This window comes from Tupaia chinensis, unplaced genomic scaffold, assembly GCF_000334495.1.
Source record: "Tupaia chinensis unplaced genomic scaffold, TupChi_1.0 Scaffold000294_5, whole genome shotgun sequence".
NCBI classification, from domain to species: Eukaryota; Metazoa; Chordata; class Mammalia; order Scandentia; family Tupaiidae; genus Tupaia; species Tupaia belangeri.
The window spans coordinates 3,513,824-3,525,252 of record NW_006159782.1 but is presented as its reverse complement, the minus strand read 5'-3'; the positions used below and the strand labels follow the sequence as shown (position 1 = coordinate 3,525,252).

Sequence of the window (11,429 nt, the reverse complement as noted above, 5' to 3'; positions counted from 1 at the left end):
GCTGGTGTCAAGGCGCTCGGACCCCTTGCTGACCCTCGGGCGCATCTGCCCGGCGTCCTGGGAGCGAGCGTCCTGGAGCCGGAAGGGGAGCTGGCGCGGCCCCGGCATTGGTACAGTGTTAATTACAGTAATAAGGGCAGCGTCTATTTGTGTGCCGCTCGCTGTGTCTCCGGACTCGCTCTACATTTGTGAATGTAACAGCCCCGTGAGCTAGACACGGCAATTACTCCTATTTTACAGGCGAGAAACAGCCGAGAGGTGTTCGTTGGCCCCCAGGCCACACAATAAGTGGCAGAGGCAGGATTAAAGTCACCGTCCGATTCAGAAGCTCCCTTAACCTCTGTGCTGTTCTGAAGGATGACAGTGGTGCAGACCGACCGCGGTTCTGGTCTTTGGTCGACCTCACTGTGTCTCCTTGGGCCTCAGTTTTCTTTTTTAAAAATGGGACTGGGGAGGGACCAGCAGTTAGCGTAATGGCTATGTCGCTGGACTCCCACGTAGTAGACTGTGGTTCGAGTCCCGGACCCGGTGGCTTGAACTCACGCCGGGTGCGTGTGCATGCGTGCCCAAGATCCCGAGAGGAGAGGGGACAAAAAGGGATTGCGGTGTGGCCATCCCCCCTGGGGGGTGATTTCTCGTTTTCTATCTCTCTGTCTCTGTCTGGCAGGTGAGCGCACGTGCCCTATAGCAAAAACCTCTTAAAAAAATAAAAATGGGACTGGGTAGTGGGAGGATTCTTGAGACTCAGCCTTTCCCCAGTCTGGACCTTCATGTGTTTGCTGCTCCTTCTCAGCCCCTGCATCCTCCTGGCATGCACACTCAGATGCACACAGGATGGCCCTGTGGCCTACCGTGTGCACCAGGGCAGATGCCCTACCCCAGGTCCTGCCAGGCATGTCCCTCTCCTTTGGTTCTGTGGCCCAGAGACTTGCCATCTCTTGTTGACCATCGTTTCTCCAGCACCCCCCACTGCTATGTTCTACTGTAGGCACTCAGTTTGTGAAATAAGGAGGAAAGTTTGTGTTGCAGGTCCAGTGCTAGGCCTTCGCCTTACGTGGGTACACAGACTTTGGCCCTCCTGCCCTCCAGAGTCTTAGAATCGGAGGGCAGGGTTTGAGCGCCACTCTGCTTCCTAGTGCAGGCTGTGTGTGCTCCGGAAGGTACATCTTGAAGCTGCTTTCGCAGGACTCTTCCTTCCACACCTTAGCCTGCCCCTTTATTTTACTGCTATGCTGCAGGTCCACCTCGGGATCCAGTCGGCATTCACTTGATTAGATGGGCCTGGCCCTGTGCTCTGCGAGCTCCCAGAGGGCTGGGCCTCTGTGTAGGGGTCCCGGTTGTAGTCAACTCTGGAGAAACGCTCTGAATTGTGGCATTGAGATTGTAGCCGGGAAGTGCAAACAGTGCGGGCTGAGCTGGCTTGCTGGCGACTGTGGCTGCTGGGTCCTGCAGAGCATGTGGTCCGCTTCCCTCTGTGTGAGGGAGCCCAGGGGACTCATGCTACATGGAAGATGAGCTTTACTAGCTCCAGCACCAGTTCCTTAGGGGCTCTTTTAAAGAGTGGGTTAGCTTGGGGCCTGGCAGGTGATGTGGTGGTTAAGGTGTTGGACTCCAACATGACTGACTGTGGTTTGATTCCTAGACCTGGCAGCTTTCTTACTTTCTCTCTCTCTCTCTCAGTCAAATACAATGAAACACAATTAAATAAATAATTGTTAAAAAAAAAAAAAAAAAGTGGGACCAGCAGATGACATAACAGTTACATTGCTGAACGCCCATGTAGTCAACCACAGTTCGAGTCCCAGACCTGGCGATTTCAAACTCACACCAGGAGTGTGTGCGTGCATACCTAAAATCCTGAGAGGAGAATGGAGAAGGGATCGCAGCATGGCCATCTCCCCTGGAGGGTGATTTCCCATTTTCTGTCTACTGTCTCTCTCTCTCTCTCTCCAGCGAGTGTACACGCCCTAGAGCAAAAAGCTCTCTCTAAAAACAAAACGAGGTGCAAGGACGGCGGGCCCACCTCATTCCACTGGCACAAAGTACTTCTCCAGTCAGGGTGGACCTGTGTCAGAGGAACTGGGGCTGGGCAGGCAGCTGAGAACAGAGACGCGTGTGTCAGGCAGTGGCGAGGAAGGGCATTTTAGGAAGACCCCTGGTCGCATACGTGTGCATGGGTGTTTGTAGAGCCCTTCTCAGGGGCAGTACAGTTGGAACTGCAAGTCTGCCCTGAGAGGTGGTGGAGTGTCCTCACGGTCAGTGGGGGCCTGTAAGACGGTCTGGAGACGGGCTGATACCAGGGAGCGCTGGGCTGGATGGCAGAGTGCCTGGCGGAATGCCATCCTGAGGATTTCACCTTCCCTTCCCTCTTGAAGAAAAGAGCTTTTGAAGAAAGCCTGAGGGGGACCAGCAGTTGGTGTAATGGCTGTGTCGCTGGACTCCCACGTAGTCGACCACGGTTCCCGTCCCGGACCCAGGGACTTAAACTCATGCCGGACGAATGTGTGTGTGTGCCCAGGATCCCGCGAGGAGAATGGAGGAGAAGGGATTGCGGCGTGGCCATCTCCCCTGGGGGGTGATTTCTCGCTTTCTGTCTCTATGTCTCTGTCTGTCTGGCGAGCGCACGTGCCCTAGAGCAAAAACCTCTCCAAGAAAAGGAAAGCCAGCCTGAAGGGGCCGGCAGTTAGCGTGGTGGTCCACACTGCAGACCGAGCAGCTTGAAACTCACACTGGTGCGTGCGTGTGCCTGGAATCCCAGGCGGAGAATGGAGGAGAAGGGATTGCGGCATGGCCATCCCCCTGGGGAGGTGATTTCTCATTTTCTGTCTCTGTCTGTCTCTCTAGCGAGCACATGTCCCCTATAGCAAAACCTCTCGAAAGAGAAAATAACTACAGAGGCCAGCCAGTGCTGTGGTGGTTGAGGCAGCGGGTCCCACCTGGCTGACTGTGGGGTTCCAGTCTCGGAACTGGTGGCTTGAAAAACACACCAGTGTCCAAATTACCAGGAGAATGGAGAAGGGATGGTGCCCCCCACCCCCATCGCCTCTCCCTGGTGAACTTCTGTGCCCTGTAGCAAATTGACAAGAATAGTACTAGTGATGGTAAGTGTGTAGCCGCTACACGAACGCGTCCTTCGGCCGTCACCCATTGCCATTGCTAGCGGGCCAGCTGCTGCTCCAGCGCACAGCCAGACCTCCGAAGCTACCAGCAGCCCCTCTGAGGCTGTGTTCAAGCTCTGCGGTGACTGCGTAGAGAACCTTCGGTGAAGACCTGGCGGGAGAGGTGGGTCATCCAGGAGGTTAGGGGTGGCAGGAGGCGCTGGGCGTTTAAGCTTGCAGAGAAAGGACCGCTGTCCCGCCCTGGGCCATCTCCCCGTGGGCATTATTCTCCCTTTCTGAGCTTCCTTTCTGCCTCTGAGAAATTGGGTGCTTTCAGCACAGAAACACTCGGCCTTTTCATACCATAATTTGATATTCAAGCAATGGCCTGTGTTTGGAGCCATGCTTTGTCCACTCTGGCCCAGGAGTTTGAGATGGCTGCGTGGGGACTTTTAGGAACTGTTTTTAGGCACATGGACGCATCGGTACGGGAGGAGCTACTGCTTACGTATGTGCATGAGGTGTCTGGTCCCGCAGGCCCTTCATGGGTCAAATACAACTGGCTCCACTGTAGATGCTTTTCACAGCAAGTAGGAATTTTGGAAACCTTACAAAATCAAGTCTCAGTGAGCCTCTTTATGTATATATAATTATATAGATATGTATAGATATAATTTTATTGATTATTATTTATTACTACTGCTTTTTTAAAATTTGACTAGCGAGAGACAGAGACAGAGAGGGAAAGGGAAAAAAAAAGCCACTAGGTTTGGGACTTGAACCACGGTTGGCCATGTGGGAAGTCCAGTGCCTTAACCATCATACCACCTGCCAGCCCCTTCTTTTTTGAGAAATTTTTACTATAGGGCACTTGTGCTCTCTAGAGAGACAGAGACAGAAAGTGAGAAACCACCCCATGCCACAATCTCTCCTCTGTCCTCTCTGGATTTTGGGTACACGTGCACATGGGCCCAGCATGAGCTTCACGCTGCTGGGTCTGCCACTTGAACTGTAGTTGACCATGATGGAGTCCAGCACCCCAACCACTATGCTACCTGCTGACCCCACAGTTGGACCTCCAGAAACTGCCTTCTCTCTGTCCTTTCTGCCCATATATATGTTTTTTGTTTTGTTTTGTTTTGTTTTGTTTTTTGAGCAGAGAGCACTCACCAGAGAGAGGAAAGAATAAAACATGGTCTGATCATGTTTTATTCTTTATCCCATCTTGTTGGGATTTTGGACACACATAGACACACATCCAGTGTTTCCCCAGCTGCTGAACTGGAGATTCAGAGCACACAGTAGGCCGTGTGGGATCCAGCTCCAGGCACAGGCCAGCCCGTCTTCCCATATTTTCTGCTAAATTTCTCATGAGCGGCTGATTTTGGGTCTATGGAAGAGTTAAGTCTCTGAATTCCCCGTCGTCGTGTGTATCTAGATACGGCTCAGCAGGGTGTGAGACACCCCCTTCTCAGCTTCTCGCCGGGCTCACGCTCCCGGTGCTCACGTGCCACTTTCTGCTTGTGCCAGCAGGCCTGGCATTTGGGGGCGTGGGAGAAAGTATGCGCCAGTGTGTGCTGGGGTGGAGGGGTGGGTGGCTTGTGTGAATAGAAAAGACATGACCTTTCTGAAAATTGTGCAGCAGCGTGGAGGAGGAAGCCTTGGCAGCCTGGTGGGTTTTAATCGCATCATCAGTGGATGCTCGGCGTGGGGAATCCGTGACTGAGCTTGGGCCGGGAGTGGGGGGAGTACGTAGCCACGGCGTGTGAGAGAAATTTCGGGTCCACTGGTAAATCAGGGTGGACCAAATACCCTCCACTCCCACACTCTAGGAACTCCTGGAATCCCCAGCCGCTTGTGTTTGAATCAGCGTTGGAGGCACAGACGCGGCGTCTGCGCACGTGTGGGAGACGCGCTGTGTCGTCCACTGTGGCACAGATGTAGAGAGAAGGCTTGCCGCCGGCTGCCTTGGAGCGTACCAACTCCAGAGGCGTTCCTGTGGAACAGGCCGATTTCTGTGCACAGCAGCACACTGTGAGGACTGGAAGCCACGTGCCAACTGGAGTTCGAATCCCCACTGGTCAGACTGGAAATACACCTGTCAGGCGTGTGCGTGCGCAGGACCCTGATCAGTGGTGGACTGGAGGATGGGGATTAGGGTGTGACAGCCCTGTGGAGGGTGCTCTCTCTGCCCCCCACCTCCCTTCTCTCCTCCTCCTCTTATATGCTCTGCCATGAAATTTTAAAATAAATAAAATATGGAAAACACATCTTCAAGTCAGTGAAATAAGGTAGCTACTTAAAAATACCAGGCTGTGGCATGAGAGTTGCCACAAGGCCACACAATCCGTGGCCTGTGAGGGGGCCCACTGTGCATGGTGAGCCCCCTGGGGTGGGCATCTTAGGGAGAGGACCCTGCAGTCACGGGCCATATTTTCAGAGTCTGCCACACATCCGGTGAGGTGGTGAGTCTGATATGTGCCAGAGGGGCAAGTAAATAAAACTGATCCTTGGCTGCCCCAGAGCCTAGTTGTTAAGGCAGCTAGATCCCCCATGGCTGACTGCAGTTCAAATCCCAGCCCTGGAGGCTTAAAAAACATACCGGGCACATATGCATGTGAGCCCCAAATTCTAACAGGACAGAGAAACCGGAGAGGGACCATGGCATGACCACCCCCAATAGGGGAGTTCTTTCTCCCTCTTCCCCTCTTTCTGGTGAACACACTCTTTGTGTCCTCTGCAATTAGATGAAATTTACCAGCCTTGGACCGTGGTAGTTAAGTCACCTGGATCCAAAAAGGCCAAGTGTATGGTTCGAGTGAGTCTCAGACCTGACAGCTTGGAAGATACACTGGGCGTGTGTGTGGGTACCTAAAATCCGGAGAAGAGGATGGAGAAGAGATTGCCCTGGGGGTGATCTCTCACTTTCTCTGTCCCTCCATTGAGCACACACGCCCTAGAGCAAAAACTTAAGAAAAAAAAATAAACTGACTCTTCCAAATTGAGAAAGATAATACCTTTCAGTTCTCTTTCAGACTTTCTGATGCTGTCAAGGGAAAGACTTCATTTGGTCCTGGTATTCCCGTAGCACCTACCTCCTTTCTGAGACTGCCTATTTCCATCCACTCCTTACCCCACCTCCACCTCTGCACAGGCTGTTTGATTTTAGGTTTTGGCCGTAGGGTATGTGCACTCGCTGGAGGGACAGAGAAAGTGAGAAATCACCTCCCCAGAAGGATGGCCATGCCAGTCCCATCTCCTCCATCCTTCTCGGGGTGTTGTGCATGTGTATATGCACCTAGTGTGATGCTCAAGCCTCTGGGTTCAGGATTGAACCGTAGTCAGCCATGTGGGGTCCAGCTATCTTCACCGCCACGCCACCTGCTGACCCTGCTTGGTCTTTTTAAAACAGGAAAACAAATCAGCTCAGAGTCTAGCAGGCCATAGATTCAGCTTGAGTTGAAAAACGTCCTTTATTCATGATAGGATGGATGTGTGTGTGTAAGAGAGAAAGGAGAAAGCGAGCAGCACCTTACAGGGTCTCGCTGCAGCTCCCTTCCTCCAGTTCTCTCTTGAGCACTCAAGTGTGTGCCCAGCATGCTTCAGGCTGACCACGCTGGGGATTCGGACCCTCGTCACTATGTGGAATCCAGTCTCCACTGAGCAGCACATTATTTTGCCATGTCACAGCTGCCTTTTCGTTTTTATTATCTTCAGGGTATGGAAGGTCATACTAGTTCTCCATCTGTAATATCAGAAAAGTTTACATTCAAAATGAACTCACTTGGGACCAGCAGTTGGCATAATGGCTGTGTCGCTGGACTCCCATGTAGCTAGCCACGGTTCGAGTCCCGGACCCGGTGGCTTAAACTCACACCAGACGCGTGTGCGTGCGTACCCAAGATCCCGAGAGGAGAATAGAGAAGGGATTGCAGCGTGGCCATCTCCCCGGGGGGTGATTTCTCACTTTCTGTCTCTCTGTCTCTCTGTCTTTCTGGCGAGTGCATGCGACCTATAGCAAAAACCTCTCAAAAAAATTTAAAAATGAACTCACTTGAGTAAAAGAAAATTTCGCAATTTATTTTTTATTGTTTTAATTGCCAGGGGGCACATATGTGTGTCTGAGAGAGAGAAAACATCATCCTGCAGAGGGGTATAGTAGCATCACACTCTTGCTCCGTTTCTCCTTCCCATCAGGATTTTGACATGTAAGTGCAATCATCCGGCACGTTTTTCAAGCCAGTGGGGCCAGGATTCAGACCTTAGTCAGCCACGTGGGATTCAGCTTTCTGCACAGCACTCAACTGCTAATGCTGCAGGGCCAGCCCCAAACTGTGGCAATTTAAAGCTAAAATATGGAGGCCGGCTAGTGGCATGTTGGTCAGGGTGCTAGATTCCCACATGGCTGACCTCAGTTCAAGTCAGGCTTGCTTTCTCACTTTCCCTCTCCCTCTGTCTCACTCTGTCCCTCTCTGGTCAAATTAAATAAGTAAAAATAAACAAGTAAATAAAGTTAAATAAAATAATTCTAAGATAAAATATAATATAAAGTTAAATAAAATAATTCTAAGATAAAATATGGGGCCAACAGGTGATATGGGGGTTGAGGCACTGAACTCCCACATGGCTGGCCATGGTTCAAGTCCCAGATCTGGAAACTTGAAAGTCACTCCAGTGCATGTGTGTACATGCCCAGAATCGCAGGAGGAGACTGGAAGAGAAAGGATTATGGCGTGGTCCTCCCCCTGGGGTGTGATTTCCTACTTTCCCTCTCTCTACCTCTCTCCAGTGAGCACATGCGTCCTATGGCAAAACCTCTTTTTTTTTTTTTTTTTAAATAATTCTTTTTTTAAAAAAATATTTATTTTATTTCATTTAGTCATTCATTTTTTAATTTAACCAGAGAAAGACAGAGATTGAGAGTGAAAGAGAGAAGAAGTGAGAAAGCAAGCCACCAGATTCAGGACTCGAACCCTGGTCAGCCATGTGGGAGTATCCAGAGCCTTAACCACCATGCCACCTGCTGGTCCCCAGCAAAAACCTTTAAAAAAAAAAAAAAAAGGGAAAATATGAAGTGGATAGTTTGTTGAAGATGGTGAGTGGATGACTGAGGTTTGGGAGAATGGGCACAGGTCAGATTTGAGCAGGGCCCTTTGGAGTGAATAGGACTTAGGAAGATGGAAGGGGAGACTTTACCTCACCAGGGATGCTTTTATGTATGTTCCTTCAGTAACTTTTTTCTTATTTGTTCTTTATTTTAATAGCAAGCCAAGACAAATTGGCTAGGAACACAATGTTTAAAGAATGCCAGATGCGAAGTACCTGCAGCTTTGCTCAGCAGGGTGCGCGTGTACAAATAGCTGGTTTGTCTCAACATGTGTGCTCGTGTCTGTGGCCGTGCTCTGCGGTCAGTAGACTCCATCGAGGCTCTGCAAACGCACGTGCCTCTTCACGTACGGCAGACTACCTCGGAGGGACGTTGCTTCCCTCCCGTTTTCGGTGTGGACACCTCCTGCCAGAAGTGGGTTAGCATCTCGCACTTTTTGTTCTGGTAACAGCTTTTTAGAAGTCACGTGGGAGACTGTACAGAGGCCTGGTCTGTGCAGGATAGACAGCAGAGTGTAAGCTGTCGCAGGGTGAGATTCAAAACTGTGTCAGCAGTCTGGAAGGCTGGGACGAAAGCATGAAGGCATAATCTGGCCGATATAAATTTAGACTTAAAAAAAATCTTCTAGCAGAGTGGGGTTGGGGGAGACTGACGTGTTAGAAACCTCACAGGAGAAAGCCCTCGTTATCTCAGCTGACAGCAAGTACGAGTTTCCACTTGGGGACTAGATGCTCATCTTTTATCTAAGGAGGTGAAGGCTGTTGATTTTTGAGTGTTGATTTTCTATTCTGCCGCCTAACTGGTTTCTTTTATTGTTTGAGTTACTTTTATCATTCATTCTTTAGAGTTTTCAGGTATACTGTCATGCCAATATAATCCCAAGAGGACAATGGAGGAGAGGGGACTGTGGCAAATAGAGAAAGCTTGAAATCTTGTCCAGATTTTTGTTAAGTTTACCCATTTCTTCCATGAGTGAGAGAAAGACACACACCCCAGCTGGATCTTGATGCTGCAGGCAGCCCCAGCTTCAGCCAGCTTGGACCACGGGCGAGCACCTGCCTGGTGTACTGCAGGGGTCTGCTGAGTGCACCTGGGTCGGCCTCACAGCGGGCTGACCTTACCACTGCACCACCATCAGGTCCCTTCTTTAATTCTTTTTTTCTTTTTTAGGATGATTTATTTCATTATTATTTTTATTTTTAAATTTGCTAAAGGATACATTGCATCACCAGAGGGAGACAGAGACGGGGAGGAGGGTGAGTGAGGAAGCAAGCCATCAGGTCTGGGACTTGAACCGTGGTCAACCATATGGGAGTCCAGCGCCCTAACTACCTGCCAGCCCCTCTTTCTAATTCTTATGCTGTCATTGTTTTGTCTGCCCTGACCGACACCCCAGTCCAATGCTAAGTACTAGTGAGAGTAGGTATTCTTGCTGTATTCCTGGTCTTAAGTGGGAATGTGTCTTCTCTATGTTTCCCCAGTATGTAAGATGCTAGCATTAGGGAAGAAAATATCCATCAATTTCTGTTTCATTCTTATCAAGAATGGATAAGCCTGTCCGTGTGTAGAAGGTAGAGACACTGACAGCCCAGAGGACCAGATCAACAGGCTTATTGGGAGGATGGATTGATTGTTATATACCTTGATTATTTTTGTAATTTGGTCAGTTAGTGTAAGCAGTGACCACTTTCAAATTTGGAGGAAAAAACCTGCCCTTAAATAAGTGATAACGGGACCAGCAGGTGACTTAGTTAAAGCACTGGATCCCACATGGCTGACCGAGCGGTTGACATAGTCGACCACTTTAGTTTAAGTCCCAGACCTGGCAGCTTAAACTCTCTCTCGACATGTGTGCATGCATGCCCAAAATCCTAAAAGGAGAATGGAGGAGAAAGGATTATGGCATGGCCATCCCCCTTGGGGGGGTGATTTCACATCTTCCCTCTCTCTGTGTCTCTGTTTGTCTCCAGTGAGCACATGTGCCCTATAGCAAAAGTTAAAAAAGAAAGCAAACTCTATGTCCACTCCAAAAAATCAGTTTTGCTACAAGTTGATTTAAAAGTAAAACAAAATCCCCACCCCATGGAAAATTGCTGCACAGATTACAGGACTAAAGCACTAACACAGATGAATGCAGCATAAAAGTAATTAAAAAAAAAAAAGTACAAAGTCACTCCCTGTCAATATGCAAATAACCAGAAAATAAAGTTTGCTGCAGAAGCTAACCGCAGGCATTTTTACACATCTGGTTACAACAGCGGTTGAAGTGGTTTCCACATCCTCCTCTGAGGAATGCTACCGCTGGCTTGTAAGCGGCAGCACACGTGTCTGTCTGCTGCTCCAGTCTCTCATTTTGCTTGAAGTCAAACCCTGAGTCTCCCAGTCCTCTTGGTTTGCTCTAGACCAACAGGGTGGTCCTGGGAGCATACTCAGGGACAAGCGCTGCTCTCAGCAGGAGACCAGATAGGAGCTCTCGGTAAGAGGCAGACCACGCCTGCCTGGGCCTGCATCACAGTCATTTCTGGGGCCTAGGAAGGAGCTGCTCGGGATGCGCCCTGAGATTTGACAGATTCAGCATCGGTGTATTTGTTTGGAGCGCTGCTGTAGTTACATTGAACAGTCTGGTTTGAGAGCCGGTGGGGCAGGCAGACAGCAGTGATGGAACCAAGCCTGGGGAGGATCTCGCTGAAGGAAGACTTCCTGGAGGTGGTGACTTCTGAGCCAGAGTCCCACAGCACATGGAGAATTACTAGCCAAGGAGGAGGATGCTCCCCCTGGAGGGAAGGCAGTGGATTTGACAAGGCTGCAAGTGTTCAGAAGTGGCAGGGCCAGGGAGTATGAGGGGGGATGCTGTGCAGAATGGGGAACAGGTAGAGGCCCCAGTGCTGAGGAGAGCGACTGGAGCTAGTGTGTAAGTCAGAGTTTCTCAAGGCTGGGCCAGGCCTCCATGAGAGTATCCTGTGAGCCTGAGAGTGCAGATTCTCAGGGCCCTGCCCGGCCAGACGGTCTGAAGGCAGGGCCTGCCGTTTGCAGTTCTGGCTGGTGCCTAGGGAGGCCGTGGCACTGTGCAGTCAGAAGTGCTGCTGTGACAGGTGGGGACCCCAGAGTTTCCTGCGGATTTGTTCACCGCTGTGTGTCTGACGACAGCTTTGCAGAAAACCAGTGTTTTTGTTTTTTTTTTTTTTTTTTTGAAGGTTTTTCCTTTAGGGCGTGTGGTGTGCCAC

General features: G+C 50.3%; 1 protein-coding gene across 2 annotated transcripts in view; it reads left to right on the top strand.

Moving 5' to 3' along the window:
* TAB1 (TGF-beta activated kinase 1 (MAP3K7) binding protein 1) overlaps positions 1–11,429 on the top strand; it is a 27,707-nt gene that overhangs the window by 343 nt on the left and 15,935 nt on the right. The window lies entirely within an intron of this gene.